This window comes from Orbicella franksi, chromosome 15, assembly GCF_964199315.1.
Source record: "Orbicella franksi chromosome 15, jaOrbFran1.1, whole genome shotgun sequence".
In the NCBI taxonomy this organism is placed as follows: domain Eukaryota; kingdom Metazoa; phylum Cnidaria; class Anthozoa; order Scleractinia; family Merulinidae; genus Orbicella; species Orbicella franksi.
The window spans coordinates 9218604-9239169 of record NC_138159.1 but is presented as its reverse complement, the minus strand read 5'-3'; the positions used below and the strand labels follow the sequence as shown (position 1 = coordinate 9239169).

Below are 20566 nucleotides of genomic sequence, written 5' to 3'. Positions count from 1 at the left end.
TCCCCCTCCCCCCTCCCCCGCCCCCTCACCCACTCCACCGGCTAAACAGGGTTAAGAGAAACGAGATGTCCATCAGTTTACGGAACTAAAGAGTTCTTAGTGATTTTCACCTACATTCATTCCAAGCGAGATCAAATCCATACCTTCGAGGCGAATAAAAGGCTACTGGAGCCGTGAGAGGAATGGACGGTTTTTTCCTGCCTCTCCCTCCACCCCTCAAGTTAGCTAACAAAAATGCGAATTAGCTAACAAATGTAGAACATGTGTTCTAGTAAACTGAAAAACTTCTCGATTGCCGACAGTGTGGCTAGTAAGGACCTAGTAAGCCACACAAAAATAAGGGCAATATGATCGAATGCTTATTTTCTATACCGGACTGGCATCTAAAAATTCTGCATTAAGGTGGTTCACTGAACAGAGAATTTAAATGGTTACAATACAGTTCATTGGACAGAAAATGTATATTTGTATTCACACTTGTCAAAACAGAATAGGAAAAGTAAAACTTGTCCGAAAGTGCATGCCTTCCTTCCGGTGATCATGTGGTATCCTTTCAAGCAACGCGTGAATATAAATTTTAAATTGTCTCTAAGCTTAGCTCAGAAAGTATTGTACACTTTAGAGCGGTTTTCATCTAACTGTCGAAAAGTAGTTGAATTGCTTTTCCGTTACTACGCTATGCGACGGGCTCAAAAAACTTGTCAAAACAGAATAGAAAAAGGCGCCCTTTCTTAAATATAACTCAACGAAAAGTTAAACCAAAATCAATGGTGACTCACTCGCACGCGTTTTCCCGCGCTTCACGTCAGCTACAAGTATTCAGGTCGAGTTTTGATTGGTTCACTGTATTGTCCGTAATCCTTGTGAATGGCTTGAGTGATAACTTTGGTTTTATAGTTTTAGGAAAACCGCTGTAAATGGAAAAATAACAACTTAACATGATATTAGAGATTCAAAAATATTGTTTTCCTGTTCTGGAATCATGATGTTAAAAAGCTATAAAAAGAACGAATTATTGTACTCAGAGCGCAATTTAAAATCTTAAAAAGTGGGATATTTCGTTCGGATCTACTGAACTTCGTCAGCCACAATACAATTTGAATGTTAAGAAGAGTTCATGACGGTCTCGAGGGAACTAACATGGTGTCATAGATGCTGGCTAATTCGAAGCCATTGTCTCTGTTCTAAGAGGGCTTACGTAATCAGACTCGATTGCCTCCTTTACGCGGCATTTGAACGTGTTGCTTTCCGAGGCAAGAACTTCTGTTTTGCTAGAATCCGACTGAATGTCCTGTGAACTGGCAATGTTCATGAACAGCTGACGAATTCCTCGAAAGATGTTCCTTTACTCGAGTTTCTAATAAACAAGAAGTTTCGCCAACATATTCTTTGTCACATTGTTCGCAATGAGTGTGATAGACTGTTCCACTCTTTTTAAGGTTTCCTCTTTTATCCTTAATAAAAACTAGTTGAGATCTTAAGGAATTGAAAGGCTTGTGGACAAGTGTGACATCGTGTGATTTAAATGATCTTTGTAGGCGTTGTGAAGCGCCCTTGATGTATGGTACTGCAGCATATATTCTCTTCTTGTTAACAGTTTCCTCGGACTCTTTCAAACCAGATCCAGTGTTCGGTATTGTTAGCATCCAAGCAGGATAGTTTTTTTTAAAAAAACATGATACTATTTTAATAATAAATAATAATAATAATAATAATAATAATATTGACATTGACAATGACAATGACAACGATAACGATAATGATAACGATGACTATAATGATAATGATAATGATAATAATGTCAGGATATTATTTACAATGAAAAAGAAGAAAATGGTGCAGTTCAGTACACTTTAGGAGTTTTATAAAAACAAATTACAAGCGCAACTAATTGCATTTCTCTTTTTGAGATATTTTCAATTTTTTAGATCAAAGACGTGAAAGCCAAATGTAAAATTTAGAAAAGAAAACAGACAAAACCCAAAAAATTAAGATTAATCAATCTTTCAATAAACCCGCTTGTTTACAGAAAAAATTTCTTGTACGAGTTTTATAGTTCACAACTAAATTTTCTCTTATTCTTATTGAATTAAATTAATCACTTGACACTACAGTGTGCACCGCCGGAGAAACACTATCTGTCCGTAATGCCTGTCCGAGGAAAATACCCGGATTGATGGCATTCGTGCAGGAAATTTTTTTTTAGAAGCGGGCTTATAGGAAAAAATTGACAGACGTAATTTAACCTGCGATAAGGCGTTCTTTTTAAGCGATGACGTAGTCGTCGCTTATAGCTGGCAAGCTTCATTCCTTTGGATAAGTGACTTCGCACTTTTTTCGGGTTCCGCTTATGTCGCGCACGATTTGCCCCTCTGTGAAAGCGAAATGCGCTCTGGGAGCTAGTAAATAAGACACACCTTTGCGGCCGACCTTTGGAGTTTGTAGGATCCGCGGAGTGCCTTTATTTTCAGTTTTAAAACGGAGATTTTGAGTGTGGATTGTGATCGAGTATCCGAAAAATTTGCGCTCACGAACACACTCAAAATAAGAACATATTGTCCATTTATACAACTTTAGATCGACAAGCAAGTCGCACACGCGATAGGTCAAAGGTCCACATTAAATTTACGTATTGGTGAGCGTTGTTTAGGGCAGACCCAGGGCCACACCTCTGCCTGTCTTGAGTTGAATTGAATGAGGACTGTCAGAGCACTGTATGAGCACTGAAATATCTGATTCAAACTTATGTGTGTGGCACACGCGACAGATTAAGGGTCCACGTTAAATTTACGTATTGGCGAGCGTTGTTTAGGCCTGAACTAAACTTATCTGTGGACTGAAATATTGGTGAAATTGAACTTGAATTGAAGAATAGCATTGAAGAAGTTCCTGTGAAACCAGTTAAGATAGCAGAAAGCAATGGAGAATAGTGTAACGAAAAGGTGAGCTACCTGAAGGTTTTGTCTTGATCAGAACTGGTTATGTAGCTTAGATCATGGTCTCTTTAATGTCTTTAATGCAATACAGAGCGGCGGTTGGGTTAGGGTAACCCGAAAACACCGACCCCCCGGTCCGCGGACCCCCACAACGGACCGGGTCCACGGACCAGCCTACGGACCGGTCCATGGACTACCCCTACGGACCCCCTCTACGGACCACCCTAAAATAGTGGGAAAATAATAAATAAAGATTTCACTTATGGGTTTTCTAATAGATTCAGGCTCGTGTCGGTGATTTTTCGAGTGTTACACTGTGCAAATGTAACAGACTTGGGTTTTTAACACCCCACCCCCCTCCCAAAAAAGAGATGCCTAAAAGCTGTTTTCAGCGTAAGGAGATGCCGATGGTAAGAAGGAAAGTTCTTACCTTCCATTCGTGGCTCAATCTGGCTATGGAAGATGTATATTTTAGGCCGTTTATTCATGTTTGTATCTGTTATTCCGCTGAGCAAATTGTGAAGCCTGGAACGAGGTCACGAACCCACGGGAGAATGGGCTGAAAAAATGGCAGAGGTGAAAGAACACAAATTTCGAGGCTTCCCGGAGGCTTCCCCGTACGTGTCTTTCGTATACTTAATGGCCACACCAAAGGAAATGGCAGTGTGTAATGATATAAATTGCACCCGAGCCTGAATCCAGGTCTGTTACATTTGCACAATGTAACGTTCGAAATTTCGCCGTCACGAGTAATCTATTAGACAACCCGTGACTGAAATATTTATTTATTATTTTTATTATACTTTGTGGGGTGGTCCGTAGGGGGGAGTCCGTGGACCGATCCATAGGTAGCCCGCGGACTCGGTCCGTAGTGGGGGTCCGGGGACCTGGGCTCGGTGTTTTCGGGTTACCCTTTGGGTTACACAACATTGATTTGAAAGCCAAAGAATACTCAAGTCATGTAACAGATGTAAGAGGGAAGTTCTGGTCTATGCTATTGTTTATGTTTTACCTGGAGGCAATATATCTTCCAACTTTAAAAAAAGTAATTCGCTCGTGGCAAATGAGTTATTGTGCAAGGTTTGGGTTCACTCAAATGTGTGTGTAGGCATATTGTAAAACGGCATATTGTAAAACATGGACTGGAGTGGACTGAACTGGATTTGTAAAACATGGAGTGGATTTGTAAAAGGTGGATTTGTAAAAGGTGGATTTGTAAAACATGGATTTGTAAAAGGTAGATTTGTAAAACATGGATTTGTAAAAGGTGGATTTGTAAAACATGGATTTGTAAAACATGGATTTGTAAAACATGGATTTGTAAAAGGTGGATTCGTAAAACATAGATTTGTAAAAGGTGGATTTGTAAAACAGATTTGTAAAACATGGATTTGTAAAACATGGATTTGTCAAACATGGATCTGTAAAACATGGATTTTTAAAACATGGATTCGTAAAACATGGATTTGTAAAAGGTGGATTCGTAAAACATAGATTTGTAAAAGGTGGATTTGTAAAACATGGATTTGTAAAAAATGATGATTTAAAATGAAAGCGCGCGATGAGAACAGTACGGATTTTTTTTTCGCGCAGATCAAATCGAGAGTGATAACAATGGGGTGGCAGGCCTACACAGCTCCTATCCACGTGTAATAGCCGCTTTGAAAGTTTTGCACGAAATGGTATATCTTTAAGGATCTGCCCCTTTTGTATGGTACGACAGGGGGATCTTTGAATACTTCGCTAAGCAATAATCTTGTGCTTTTAGGAGGACATTTCACCAGAGTAGAGCCGTTAGAGGTCATAGGTCACCGTCTGTGTGGTTTCCGCTGTAATTGACACCCGTGATAAGAAGCAGCATAACTTGCAACAGTTAATCAAACAGCCCGACCCGGCGTAATAATACAAAATGCAAGTAACCAACATGTTCACAGAATATTTCAAACTTTGTCCCTCCAGAGCTAATATTTAGAGAGCTTAAAACACATCTTGCAACACAAATGAGCCAAAAAAAAAAAAAAAAAACCCTAGCGCGTGGCAAAAAACAGAGATGTTAAACTCTACAATTTACACGTAGATAACAGCGGAAACCACACAGACCCATGACCTTTAACGGCTCTACTCTGGTGAAATGTCCTCCTAAAAGCACAAGATTATTGTTTAGCGAAGTATTCAAAGATCCCCCTCTCGTACTATACAAAAGGGGCAGATCAAAGCGGCTATTACACGTGGATAGGAGTTGTGTAGCCTGTCACCCCATTGTTATCACAAGGATCTGCAAACAAAATAAAGTTTAATGTTTTACGTTTGTTTTACAATTTTTTTACAAATCCACCTTTTGCACAAACTAAAAATGCAAAGATTTACGGAATTAAATAACATTGGATTTTGTTAGCCGCTTGAACAAACTTCTGGTTAATTATATTGTAGGATAACATCCGGTTTTCTTTCAATACTGTTACCTTCTTGCCGCTTATTGTCCCATGGGTGCCACAATCTTTAGCTTTTATTGCACGGTTTCCGATTTGATCTGCGCGAAAAAAAAAATCCGTACTGTTCTCGACGTGCGCTTTAATCTTAAATCATCGTTTTTTTACAAATCCACGTTTTACAAATCCACCTTCTCCAAATCCACCTTTTACAAATCCATGTTTTACAAATCCACCTTTTACAAATCCATGTTTTACAAATCCACCTTCACAAATCCATGTTTTACAGATCCACCTTCTACAAATCCATGTTTTACAAATCCACCTTTTGCAAAATCCACCTTTTACAAATCCACCTTTTGCAAATCCATGTTTTACAAATCCACCTTTTACAAATCCATGTTTTACAAATCCACCTTTTACAAATCCACCTTTTGCAAATCCACTCCATGTTTTACAAATCCAGTCCACTCCACTCCAGTCCACTCCTAACCCTAAACCCTATTTGAGAGAACGTGAACTATAAGATAGCCAATTTTTAAATTTCTTTTTCGAATTTTTACGCTTTCTTTCATATATTCTGTCTAGGACATTTCTGACGGTGTATACAAACTGAATAATCCTGAACTCGCGAGATTCGTAGGTTGAATATTAAGTCGTTTGTTAATCGACGTTGTCTTTGGCGTTGTTGCCGTTGCTACTTAAACTGCTTTCTGCTACTTGGACAGCGAGCGTCTGCCTGCACTTTTGATCATCTGTTTTTTCGGTTGCCTAGCTTGCGTTTGAGCGTTTGTTTTCTTTGTACTCGTTTGTCTAAACATTTCTCTGCCGGTCATTCAGTTGTTATTGTTTGTGCAGGGGACATCCGTTTCTTATTTAAACTGCTATTTAAGTTTCGAAATGTATTACCGAGAGCCCAAGCTCCCTTGCTTGTTATCAAAATATCAAAGAAGAAATCCCTACAGCGTTGGAGGTTTTCCTTTGTTTTGAAACGAAACGAAACGAAACGAAATGACATAAACAGATCCTCCACGAAAACATCCACTCAACGCGCGAGTAATATCCGCGCAAGAACTGGGTACAACTTAAAATAAATTAAGAGGGATGACCTTGGATGTAAGGCCTACAGGGGGTATTCACTCTCTTACCTTGATAATCTCTTGCCAGAATCTGAATGCCTGCAGCGAATTGACTTCAAACGGACTACAAACTCTCAAACAAGACTCTACTTCCAGACTAAGTTTATTCCAAACCGGCATAGCTTGATTACAAATGTGAATTAGCGAATGTAAAACAAAGTTACATTGAACTGAGGCTCTTTATTGTTATGTGAACATCAGCTATTCTCTAGAATACCGTGCAGTAAAAAAAACCTTTGCAGTACAAGGTAGTATATGTGTGTTTTTACAAGCTACAATCCTCGCCACAAGTCTTGTCAAGTCTTCGCTTTCAACGTGTACAATAGCAGTTGACTTCTGTTAACTAGAACCGTCAAAACAAATGTTAAAACTTTTAAGTATTGTTAGAAATGACAGAAATGGCTAAAAATTAGCAGGGAAACAATGTTTTACGCACATTTTTGATTAGTCTTCAAACAATGTATTTAGTTAGGGTCATTACGAATACAAACTTAAAAACGAAATGATATTTTGCTAACAAAATGGGACAAAAGATCGTAAAAGAGTACTGTTCTGCACTTAAGCAAAGGGGTTCGAGTACAATTACAGTAAATGTAACGGGCTAATCCAGGGGAATCAATTTTGGTGCGAGTTAGGGCGAGATTCGAGTTAGCGATAGTTCGACTAACAAGGAGTCAACTGTAATTCAAATCCCTTCCCCTCCCCCGCCCCTTAAAATGTTGTCCCTGTGGGCGTCAGTTGACTCGACCCAAGTCCGAATATTGTTTTGGAACAGATGGCATAGAAAGTAGTAAAAAAATGATCATTTACTGGTAATAAAGTTGACCCACGTGAAAGTAAGTGTTTTAAGTCTTTTGGCCAGGATTGTAGGGTGACTTCTTTGTGATCCATATGTTTATGTTATCTCGGTTTAGAAACATATCTACTTTTGAGACACTCATTTGCCTATGAATTCCAGTTTACAGTCAGACCTATTCATAAGACACTCAGACAACAACACAAAAATCTATCACAGTCGTCAATGGTAATGCACCCCATCAAATACTGATAACTACGGAAGCAAGACAACAAAACCTGCAAAATATTGAGAAGAAAGTTTAGAGACATTACGGTTAATAACTGAGCAAAAATGGATCAGCCGTTAGAGAAGTCTCTTTAAGATACATTTTAAAGACCCTCTCAATTGTCTGAATGGCAGCTTTTCTATCCCTGTATTCTATGTCATAACTCGTGAAATTCCCACGTACCCTTTTGTATATCTCCAGTAACCTGAATAAGGTACCGTTACGCCGCAAAATGTAACACCTAGGGAAAATATAACATTGACGCGAAATGCAACAACCTTTAAATAACTGCCACAGCTCTTGACCCAGAATAAAACAATTTATTTTATTCTTTAACAAGAGATGTAACAACGCAAAATGTAACAACCTTCTCGATATATTATAAATTACTAGTAAAGCTTAGGGACGTTCGCGCGAAAATTTCCTGTCAATAGATTTTTTTAAAATTTTTACTGCAGTCAGATAATGAGTTACTTGTGTCAGAAATGCAAAAAAAAAAAAAAAAAAAAAAAAAAAAAAAATAGACGGTCACCACTTCGTTTTGGAGATAAAGCGTGTGGGAACATACCTTGAGTTTGAAAAATTGGCGCACGTAATTCAGCATGGTCTACGGGGGTTTATAATTCAAAATATCGAGGGTGATTCAACGGAGGCAAACGATCTTTGTCATATTTTGTAGAGGTGGGTCTGTTGCGTAAATAATTCCAAATTTTCCAACGTTTTCACAAAACTTAACCATTCAAGAGGCATTTGAAACCGCCGAAAAGATAAACGAGGAGCTAAAAAGGACGGAATTTTGCAAAAAAATTCAAACTTCTAGTTGATTGATTTTCTTCATTTTTTCACTAAACGTAGAAAATTGGTAGAGAAAATGATCCATCAAAAGAAGAACAGGGGTCACCAAACGTCCAAGATCGTTAAAAGCAGACAAAGCTATCATCTGCCTCATCATTGTTCATTTTATTACTTAGCGCGCGCTCTCATGTATAACGTGGCGTGTGAATTTGCGTGCGCAGTAAGGATCCGCAGAAACAATTAGCGCGAATGTCCTTAATTTCCAATCACCCTGCAAGCATTTCCTCCTTATTCACTGTGTTTGGGTGGCTACACTTGGTCACAGCAACCTTCAGCACAGCTTTAGCTATTATCCTATGATGGTCGAAACCTCATAAACTTTAAAAACCGCTGTTTATGTTACTGTCAATACCAATAGAGGTAAAGTGGGAAAGAGGAGCAAAGGGTCACAATAGTTGTTACATTGTAGAAATAATTGTTCACCTTTCTCAGTGCTATAGTTTACCCAGTCAATATACTAGACCATCAGTTTTTTTTCGAATAACGAAGACATTGAGCAGGGCTCCAAGGTTCCTTCTTCTACGGTGTGTGATAACAGAAATAAAAGCAATTTGCTAACATCATAACGTGACTTCTAACGTCTCTAACTGTGACTGATAGGTGTTAGTAATTATTCTTGCCTTCGGACATGTTGTGTTGTTGTTTATCGTTAGAGGATACCAAGTTGTCGTTCATCCTTAGAGCACGGACGGACGGACACACACTTGACATGACAAACACGAACAATTCTTCTAAAACTACTAGAGTATGTGCACGTGACGTCATCAAATTCTCAAATCCAAAACTAAAGAGCCCCTAAAGGTTCTATCCTCATCAGGCATAAGAGGTACAAAATTTATATCCGTTAACAACTTTCCAAATCAATGGTGTGCTTCGTTTGGAAACCAGCGCATTTTGAATTTCAGAGTTATGGCGGCCAATGACATGAAGCTAAGATCGCGTATGTCGAAAAATATACATTTATCTCCTGATTTTTAGCTAATTTAGGAGTTAAAGTATTAGGAAAAGTGCTAATGTAAACGTTTTTTGGTTCGGTTCAGATAATCAGTTGACTAGATAGCCAAAGTAAGTTCCAGATGTTTACACGGCTATTTTCCGGCCGCCATATTGGAGGACTAAGGAGGTCCTCCAACATGGCGGCTCCATATTAGACTTTATAATTTTGCGCGGAACATTTCGACGAATATCTCAATTTTGGGACAACGCACACACCTTAAACTGGGAGAACTGTCTTCTTTATTTATCGTCTATAATATCACAATTTCTTGACTTTATCCACTGAATGGTTTTTGATTATATTTTTTATTGCGTGACAATGGACACACTCTATTCAACGAGAGGAAATTTTGAGCTGGTCATGTGACCAGTGACTAGTAAGTTTATATACTTTGACTGGCGATAGGCGATGTTAAGCTTGACAAGAAGACTAATATGTCTAAATCTCCTTTATATACTAAGATCAGAGTTGTTACATTTTCCGTGGTTACATTACGCGTTAAAGAGGTTGTTACATTTTGCGTCAAAATTCGTTACAATTCGAGTGATAGATTTTTTTTACATTTTTCGTTAGTTGTTACATTTCGCGGCGTAAGGGCCCCTTTTTCTACGGAGCATTCATCCAGTGGAGTACTCCCACAGGCTTAAAACCCTACTTTCGCCGATGAGGTAAACTACTGTGTTTGATATAAAAGTCAAACGTCTGGTTCAGATAAGTGGGTTAACCAGGCTTGTGAATCAGGAGCACGTGCGTGACTTATGGCGTGACTACGTGACTAGGTGAAAATTCACTCTTATCAATATTAATGGACGATTAAAGAAGCTGAAACAAAGGTAACAAGACATTGATGAAAGCTCAACACTGGATTGAAATTTTGAAGGTTTTCTCTTCTTTATGGATGGAAATCGGAAAGTTTCCAGAGGGGTAAAAGTCTGTATGCGAGCCAAGTGGCCCATCAGGCCGGAACTTATCCCGGTTTCCGTAACATGAAGCGACTAGGAGCATTTCTACTCCCCCCTGGATGGGAAAGGAAAACCCACTAACTAGAAGACAAAACCAAGAAGAAAATAAACCGCGATTATTTATGTTTAGTTCCTACCTTTTTCTAGCAGCCACAGCTTCAACCACAGCAACCTGTAATACAGCTGAAGAATTCGAAGCAAGTTGATATGAACTTCATACATTCCCAAAGGAAACCACAGCACGCTATGAAATCGTCCGTGCGATTATCAGCTCCTGAGATGCCGGCAGGTGCTACTCTCGTCATTTTGCTGAAAGTGTCAAAAATTAAAGACCGTAAGCAGAGAAAGTGTTTTTGACGGAGCTGGGCAATTAAGAAAAAGCACTCTAGAGCTAGAGGACAACTGCAGTGTGCGTCATTCCTCTGGAACAGACCCTTCCCTGAGAATTTTGTCAGTCTTAGCCTATTCTCTTCAAGAAAATTGAATTCAAAACAAAACAAAAACACAAAAACCGGCGCTTCCCGTACTCGTTTAGGAGAGGCAGCAGCTTGTATATTCGCAATAATTCCATAATAGTTCCGTGATCATTAATACATATTTGTACGATTTCTTCCTACGTTCACGTATTCAGAGCCTGTTTCTTATTCTGCAGTGGGAATTGCTCTGTATCAAGAGATCATCAAGGTAAGCGAGTGAATCCCACATATAGGCCTTCTACCCGAGGTAATCCCTCTTAAGTTATTTTTAGACATGGTACCCAGTTTTTTCGCGGATCGATGCTACTCGCGCGTTGCGTGGATGTTTTCGTGAAGGATCTGTTTATGTTTCGCTTCGTTTCGTTTGAAAGCGAAGGAAAACCTCCCACGTTCTGGGGAATATCTTCTTTGATATGTTATCTACAAGCAAAGGAGCTTCGGCCCTCGCTATGTTATAATACCTTTGGAAACTTTAACAGGAGTTTCAATAAGAGACAGATGTCTTCCCTGCACAAACAGTAACAACTGAATGAATGGTAACAACTGAATGAACGGCAGAGACGAGTGCAAACCAAAACAAACGCCAAAACAAAACTAGTGGGATCATAAAACATTCCTTTGAGAATGGAATTTTTCACTACTGCATTTCCTAAGTGAACAATTATTATCTTCTCGCTTTTTACAACAAGTTAGAAAAGATAGAAAGCAACTGCACTCCTTAAAGATCACTGCAAAATTTCTATTATCTCACAGGCAAATCGATCCCTTCTTCAGTTTCCTAAACCTCCGCACTGAAAGAAATCCAACCCAAAGTTAAACAGAATCAAAAAAAGATCCATGATTCAAAAAGGTTCTTCCATTATTGCCTATAGCTGAAGGCCTATGCAAGCGCTTGCAACATTCTGAGGCCGAAATTTGTAGCGTCGTTATATGTTGCTGCTTTAAATTTGGAATGCTTCAAACAAGTCCCAACATCTCCTTTGTTGCGTAATCATTGAGGCGTAGCTCAAAAATGTGGCGCGCGTTCCCGACAGTGTTAGATTCGTTTACGTACACATCGATCACACTTTGTCCTTGGTAAACGTAGCCGTGGAGAATTTGATGTCAGCATTTTGCATTTAATTGTAATTGCACCATCTAAGGTGTTTTTGAACAATTCTTTAGTTAAACGCAAAACTCATCTTATGTTAGAAAGGCCTCGCCCTTATTAACAAAACGGGAAAAAATTGTTGCCTATTCAAAATGAATACGAAACACTTTATCTCAAGCAATGGAAAGTTTCATACTGGGCTTGATTTATTGGAAACGGGCAAAACACCGAGTATGGCTTCAAGTATTTCTATTTATGACCACTTTGCCTTCCTGGTCACTGATTCCCCTGACCTTCGTTGTGAAATCGAAGTTAAAAACTCTCTTTCCCTCACTGTAAACAGAAATAGCGAAAAACTTTGGCTTTACAGCTAAAAGGTAAAGGGTTACTTGGCGACAAACAGCTTAGACGTCGCATAATCCAAACGAATGATTAACTACATTAAGAAAAGCTCATTAGAAAGGATACAAAAACCAGGGTCGTTGAGCAAAAGTAACGAAGTCCATCGTTGATTGGCCCTTAATGGCGTTAACTTACTGAATCTAATACTCATCTTGTGCATTTGTTCAATTAACAAAAGTCTGACAAGGATAAAGTAGTGATAGGTTTCGTTTACTATAAAATATGTGCATTATTATGCAATTAATCATAACAATTACAATTTCCTCAAATGTAATTGGTGCATAAACTGCTGTATTTTGCTCTAATTAATCTGCAAAGCTGTAATCGGACAGTGTAATCGGACAGTTGGCTGTAATCGGACACCTGTTACATGAGCCAATCATTTTAAGTCCTCTCCACTAAATCCACCAATCACAACATTGATTACAACTACTATGGTAACCAATTCAAGAGACTGACTTTGTAAAATTGTGGAGGTTTAGTCTCTGGTGACTGTTTTGAAAGAAACTTAACAGCCATTTTGCAAACTGTTCTCCATATTTTTAATTATAATATTTAAAAATGACTATTAAACGCTCTTTTTCAAATGAATTTTTGCTTTTGTGGGAAATTGTAATTGTTATGATTAATTGGTAACAAATCGTGATTAACAAATCGTGATTAACAAATCGGACTCCCGCTACGCGGTCGTCCGATTTTGTTAATCACTCGTGTGATTACAGACCAAATTGGACTCCACTCAGTCCTGTTACCATTATTAATGGATAAATACAATACTTCCGCGTTTCTCGGAGGTTGTCGATCAGTAACCGCACAGACATTACTGTTAGCTATAGAAAATAATACTTAGTATTAGGATGCAAAGTCATACGCTTAAAAGAATGAAGTATTCAGTCGAAAATCTGCACGATAATCAGCAGAACAGGGTCAGAACAGGAAACCAACAAAAGAGCTCCAGAATTACTCAATGCACTGCTCAATCCCTTATTCACATCTTATGTTCTTTTATATTTCAAATAGTTTTGTGGAGGTTACAGACTTAACCCCGTCTCTTCCATCTTCCATGCCAATTCGACGCCTCCTTTTCGCTCTTCTTTAACATTTAACAGGACTTCAGACGTAAATACAGATGCTTAATCCGTTGGAATACTCCCCAGTGTCTAAGTTCACTAGCTCCCTCGTGGTGTAAGTATTCAGTCAGAGTTTATTTTTATCGATGGAAAAAAACGTTTCATATACTCGACAGGTAAAAGGCGTAAAAGTTTATTAAGTTTCAAATACAATGGGCCATCGATCGATCAACGGACTTTGTATTCTACGCGCGTAATCAATCAAATTATTTTTCCTGGTTAGTATGGTTTGCACGAATTGAAAGCCTATATCAATTTGTTCAGTAATTTCCCAAAACTTGCGAGCACCCAGCTAGTACGTAGCAAAATATGATTCTTTTCACGAGTACTGAAAGATGGAGGGAAGTGCGGGCTCATTTTCGGAACAGCGGCTAATGTAGTTGCTTTGGCCGAGGAGCTCTGGGTACTCAAGTCCGTTAAAATTACAAGTTTCATGCTCAGAAGTTACACGTCTATTGAACCAAATCAAAGCTCGCTTCTTTTATGGTAGGAGTAGCCTTAAACGAAATCTTCTTACCACGATCTCAGATCGGTACGGCTTTTTCTGCCCAGATCTCGAGTTTCGTACGGTGAACAGAGTGAACCCATTGACTCGCGTGAATCTGCATCAAACAAGGCATAACTAGCTGTGCTGCTGGGATTGGCTGAACCGCGATAAGATCTTATTATGTGGGTGTCTCAAAAACTAAGACCTAAGACCTAAGACCTAAGACTCCCTCTGAATCTCAAAAACTAAGACCTAAGACTCCCTCTGAATCTCAGAAACTAAGACCTTTGAAAAATTCACAAGGTGTCAATTTTATTTAAGTTAACCTTTTGCAGAGCCAAAAGAATGAAACAACAACCATGATGACTTTATTTCTAATTTATAAGCAATATCAGAAGTTGCTTTGAGGTGGATATAACCAATTAGAAAGCGGAGGCAGTCAAATATCCGAGGCTGCTATGTACTGGAGGACAGTGTCTTTCATTTCTAGTACTATGAATTTCGTGTAATCTACAATTAATAGCTAATTGATGAAGCACTTGAAATCTTCTTAGGCAATGTTTTTTACATATTTGTTACACTAAAGGTGGCTTACAAAAGTTTCAAGTATGTGTCAATGCTTCGCCAATTCTTCTTTGAAAAAAAAATGAAACTGCCATTTTTTCTGTTTTTTTTTTTAGATGATCGAGTCAGGAAAAAAAATAGAAACGGATTGAAAACATGTAAGGCAGCCAGTTGTGGACTACTGAGGCTTGAGAGAACGAGCAGCTTGAACGCCGCCATTCTTTGCCTCTGCGCAAACTTCGCCAAAATTTCCCGCGCTAACTTAAAGAAAAATGATTGACATGGTCTTGTTTTCATAAGAGCGGACCTCTGAGGAAAAAACATAAAGTTCAAAAGGTCAGTCTGCGAGAGGCGATTAGTGGATTTCGATCTTTTTTTAGGCCGTAAAAAGCAATCATGAAAACCATCAATGACGCTTAGGGCCAACGACGAACTGCAAAAATGACCTTCGCCCTCTGTCTTCACTGTTTGTACCGTGCTAGAGTGAAAATACTCGTATTGGTGGTGAATAAAGGAGATGTTTTTCTTCGGATTTTTGCACTGTCTGATTTGGTTAACGATTAAGAGTCCCTGTCCATAAATATGGAAAATAACTCGGCAAGGGTCGAAAATCCGATTTCGCTCATATTCCTATGGTAGATAGGCTAGGGCATGACAAAAACTACTGGATAGTCTTTTTGACAAAATATCCTTTTATTTCAAAAAAATATGCAAATTACCAAAGTCCGTTAAAATCGTCATTGGACGCACTATTTTATTAAACAAGTTTGAGAGCCTCGCATGCAAAACCACATCATTCTTCCGTCTTTAAAACACTCAAATATTTTTGTGCAATGTTCAATTGTGTGCTGGGTTGATTTTAAGGAATGTTGCGGTTTTTGTTGGGTGCAAAATAATTAAATTTCGAAGACATGTATTTCATTCACTTAAAAGTACTTCGTAAAAATAATTGATTTTCACCATGTTCGAAACCTTCAAATGGATTAAGCTTCTAGTGGTTGAATCGCAGAAGGATGGTCTACAGATTCCTGTAAAAATTTCTTTGGGCAAATGATTGTGAGCGACGCGAGAGCTTTTCAAAGTACGTTAAAAATGCAGATATTTGACCAATCCGTCGTCAAATTTCAATCTACGGGTTAGACATATATTTTAGCAAGCGCCACATGTCTTGAGCTATATTAAGTTGAAATAGACACAGAGCTGATAATTTCGAAATGTTCTAACCTTATTTGCTGTAAAAGGCAGGTCCAAAAGCCGATTTGACGTGTTTCTGTCACCATTCGTCGCACATAAAGCAGAAGTTTGCTTTTGTTTACACAACGTCCGATGTACATCGCCAACTGTCAACTTATCTAATGGTCGAATACCATGAATCTCTGACCCTCTTTCGACACATATGATCACCACTGCATCTAAGTCAAAAACGGTTAAGTGATTTGTAGATAGTTGCTTGCCTTGCACTACACCAAAATATTACGTTTGATCATCGTTTGATCTCTTGCTGCTTGAATCCTTGCTTACAGCGGTTCCTTATTTGTTCGTCACGCAATGCTGTCATCCCATTTTAGGGGGTAGGGGTAGGACAATTTCTAACCTAATACGTAAGGCTCCGTAAGGCTCGGAACCAAAGGAAGCACACAATCTTGTTGAGTAGGAAGAGAGTAAATTAAGCAATGAAAAGAATGAATAGTTAACCATTACCCGTGTTGTTATCTTTTACTAGACAACCGCCACCTACCCGCCCTGCGTAAACACTGTAACGCTAAACTCGTACCTAGGTCTTTTCGCGCTGTGCAATTATTTTTGGTTTACATATAATACAGTGGGCTACCCTCGGGGAAATGGGAGGTGGCCGCTTAATAGGGGTTGGCCGCTTAATAGAGGTTGGTGTGCCTTGAATATTTTTTCACCATCGGGCTATAAATTTAGCTAAATTTCTTAGTAAACATGGAGTCAATTCAAGACAATCATGATAGCCGTCATTCTCGGAGACCGAGGGGCAGTTAGTGGGGACAGGGAAAAAGTGTAAACGGGTCTTCTCATCCGTTTAGACTTTTCCCCGCTCCCAATAACTGGCCCTGCGTCTCCGAGGATGACGTCTAGTAAAAGATAACAACACGGGTAATGGTTAACTATTCATTCTTTTCATTGCTTAATTTACTCTCTTCCTACTCAACAAGATTGTGTGCTTCCTTTGGTTCCGAGCCTTACGGAGCCTTACGTATTAGGTTAGAAATTGTCCTACCCCTACCCCCTAAAATGGGATGAAAGCATTGCGTGACGAACAAATAAGGAACCGCTGTAAGCAAGGCAGCAAGAGATCAAACGATGATCAAACGTAATATTTTGGTGTAGTGCAAAGCAAGCAACTATCTACAAATCACTTAACCGTTTTTGACTTAGATGCAGTGGTGATCATATGTGTCGAAAGAGGGTCAGAGATTCATGGTATTCGACCATTAGATAAGTTGACAGTTGGCGATGTACATCGGACGTTGTGTAAACAAAAGCAAACTTCTGCTTTATGTGCGACGAATGGTGACAGAAACACGTCAAATCGGCTTTTGGACCTGCCTTTTACAGCAAATAAGGTTAGAACATTTCGAAATTATCAGCTCTGTGTCTATTTCAACTTAATATAGCTCAAGACATGTGGCGCTTGCTAAAATATATGTCTAACCCGTAGATTGAAATTTGACGACGGATTGGTCAAATATCTGCATTTTTAACGTACTTTGAAAAGCTCTCGCGTCGCTCACAATCATTTGCCCAAAGAAATTTTTACAGGAATCTGTAGACCATCCTTCTGCGATTCAACCACTAGAAGCTTAATCCATTTGAAGGTTTCGAACATGGTGAAAATCAATTATTTTTACGAAGTACTTTTAAGTGAATGAAATACATGTCTTCGAAATTTAATTATTTTGTACCCAACAAAAACCGCAACATTCCTTAAAATCAACCCAGCACACAATTAAACATTGCACAAAAATATTTGAGTGTTTTAAAGACGGAAGAATGATGTGGTTTTGCATCCGAGGCTCTCAAACTTGTTAATAAAGTGGTGCGTCCAATGACGATTTTAACGGACTTTGGTAATTTGCATATTTCTTTGAAATAAAAGGATATTTTGTCAAAAAAACTATCCAGTAGTTTTTGTCATGCCCTAGCCTATGTACCATAGGAATATGAGCGAAATCGAATTTTCGACCCTTGCCGCGAAATTAAGAATTTGTCTGATTTTTACAGGCAGGCACTCTTAAGCGGAAACTGAACACAAGATCAAAAGTGATCACTGAGATAATTTTTGCCGTTTCCGTCTACCGTAAACGTCATGCTGAACCTGTCTATGCTTGGAGTAAATTTTAATGGCTTCAGTGGCATAAAACGAAATAGAGCAAATGTAAGTACTAATGTATTAACTAACATTTCACTTTTTTTCCCAAAGCGGATGAAATTCACGTCGGTTGATGTGCGTGATTCGCGTTATTTTTAGCGCAGCTATCCGAACGGGAACTACTGAAAGCCCATTCACCAAAACCAAACAATTTGTTTGGTTTCCAAAATAACACCGTTGCCGATTCAAAGAAAACTAGTTTTTGAGATTTAGGAGATATGTCCAGAAATGCAGATAGTAACGAAAATGGCAGATTTGACGAAATTCAAAGGGGTCGTGGGTCTTAGTTTTTTGAGATTCAGAGGGGGTCTTAGGTCTTAGTTTTTGAGATCAAGAGGGGGTCTTAGGTCTTAGTTTTTGAGATTCAGAGGGGGTCTTCGGTCTTAGGTCTTAGTTTTTGAGACACCCCTTAACATGTTGCTTAACTTTGAGCATATTGTCCAGTTTTGAAATGTCAGCCAGATTGGCGCAAAACAACGTTTCTTTTTAATGAAAGAGAGATTCCAGCTAGCGGAAAATCTACGAAGTGCTCGCTCGCAAGACAAATTTGATCACTGCTTGTGCTCGCAAAAAGAAATGTACTGCTCGCAAAAACCATTCGATACCCGTAAATTTATCTTCAGTTGTAAGGGTCTGTCAGGTTTGTGTCCTGTCGATGTATGATCATATTTTGCACTTCTGAAAACCAGATCGATAAAAAATCTCCTATTTTGTAAATGACATTGACAAAATAAATGAAATTGACTTGGTAAATAGAATGTTTCTTTAGCTAACAATTCGAGACACGCTTTTAACATACTCCGGCAACAAAGTTCAACAACTGAAAATAGCAGTTTTAAATATAAACGTGCGAGTTATCGAATCTCCTAACGTGTTCACAATGATGGCTTAGAAATTCAGTCAAGCACAAGACATACCGTAATCTAATTTGATAATAAAAGCTTAACTTGAACCTGGTAGACATCGATCTAGAATTTCCATTCACTAAATTTAGCATCCTATCACAACACAAATCGATTTTCATTATCTTTTCTCCCGTTACTGTTATTTTTGATTTGATTTTCACTGTTTTATGTGGTTTTTGTTAAAAAGGAAAACAAAATGCTGTGTAATGAATTGAAATTCTTCTGGTCGGCGATAATGTATAGGACTGGTATAGATTTCTCATTTGAAGAATGTTGATTTAAGAGCAAATGCACAGAAAAATAGAGCAAAATGCAAAAATTGCGGCCACGGTCAAAAATGAAACCAATCTTAATTTTCAATTTGTAATGAGGTATTAACGAGTTTTCAAAGGTTTCGGTGTTTCTTTCTCAAAATACGGCCGGATTTTCGAATTATTTGAGAAAATCGATTTTCGCACTCCCACTGGCGAAAAATAGCAGAATAATTACCATAAATTGACATTCGTGTAAATGTCTTTTCGTAAGTAGTAAAGTCTATATCATCAGGAAGAAAGAAACTGATTTAAAAGGAGAAGTATCTGACACTTAATTTATGCCTGCTTTTTTGTTCTAGATGATGCTTCTTGCCACGAGAAAACACATTCTTTGATAAGGCTCCACCGCAGTCTCAGCAAATCGAGTTTCACTTCATAATTACAAACCGACTATTCGATACGTGGCCATCGTTCAATCGAGCTCGTTTTTTGGCTATAACGTGTCTAAGTGTTCTCCTTACACATCATATAAAAATCAGGTTTTAAATGAAACTATGGCGCTAAACTCTGCTTCACAGCTTATAAAGGATGACTTACTTTTACATGCCGTACAGCTATTCTCCATTTTATGCTGCGGTCCAGATTTTGTTGAGGAAAGCAACTTAACGGTAGTTCATTCGGTCAAGGGTCACGGCTTTAAAGTCACGGTAACGTCAGTCAGTAGGGACTTTAAGCAGCGGGAACGCGGACGGCAACGGGGACGCCGAAACCTGTGAGAAGGCTGGGGAGAGAAGGCCGTTGTGGCAGGAATTCAAACATTAAGCAGCACCGTCCGAAACCGCGGTTTCCGCACTGTCAAGCTTATTGACATTATTCGTCCTCTGTTTATCAGGATGAACTAGGATGACTTCATTGAAAGAAGTTCGCAATCAACTCTTGATAATCACGATGAAGGTGTGTTAAACGATGACGAACTTCTACTCTTGTACGATTTAAACCGGTCGAATGATCTCGACCAACCTTATGATTCCTTTCCTGATTTTAACTTCGATGGTTTGAAGACGATTGCCGGTCCGAATTTCGCTTCCACAAACGCAACTTGCCCCTTCTCGCGGAGCTGTACAATGAAGTAAATGAACTTATTATCAGCAGATGTTTAATCAGACTGGCGCGACAGATCAGTGTGCGGACTGATAAAGATCTAGGTAAACCACTGATCTTACGACTGAAAATGGAAACAGCTACGCAAGTTTTAATGGTGTCTACCCTTTTAAATTTGTTAGAATTTCACCATAATGAGCCATTTGACATTTGAGTACTTCTTGAAAGGAAAAATTTCGATTGAAATTCGTGTAAGTTGTCTTTATTTACATAAGCTTTCAAAAAGATATTTCACGGTACTCACATGTTCGCCGACCGGCTTGAGTTGAATTCAGATTTCTCAACGTTTCTTTAAAATGAAATATGTCACATAACAAG

The 20566-nt window shown here is 38.7% G+C and overlaps 1 protein-coding gene and 1 long non-coding RNA gene across 2 annotated transcripts in view; one reads left to right on the top strand and one right to left on the bottom strand.

Annotated features, from left to right (window-relative positions):
* The window catches only part of LOC145470447 (roquin-1-like), a 66723-nt gene that overhangs the window by 10179 nt on the left and 35978 nt on the right, over nucleotides 1-20566 (top strand). The window lies entirely within an intron of this gene.
* Nucleotides 1979-20566, bottom strand: part of LOC145470375 (uncharacterized) — a 31982-nt gene continuing 13394 nt past the window's right edge. Inside the window, exons 5-6 of the long non-coding RNA XR_014042483.1 lie at nucleotides 10520-10691; nucleotides 1979-7578 (exon numbers count right to left, since the gene is read on the bottom strand). This is a non-coding gene — a long non-coding RNA (uncharacterized LOC145470375). The remainder of the gene's footprint in view (nucleotides 7579-10519; nucleotides 10692-20566) is intronic.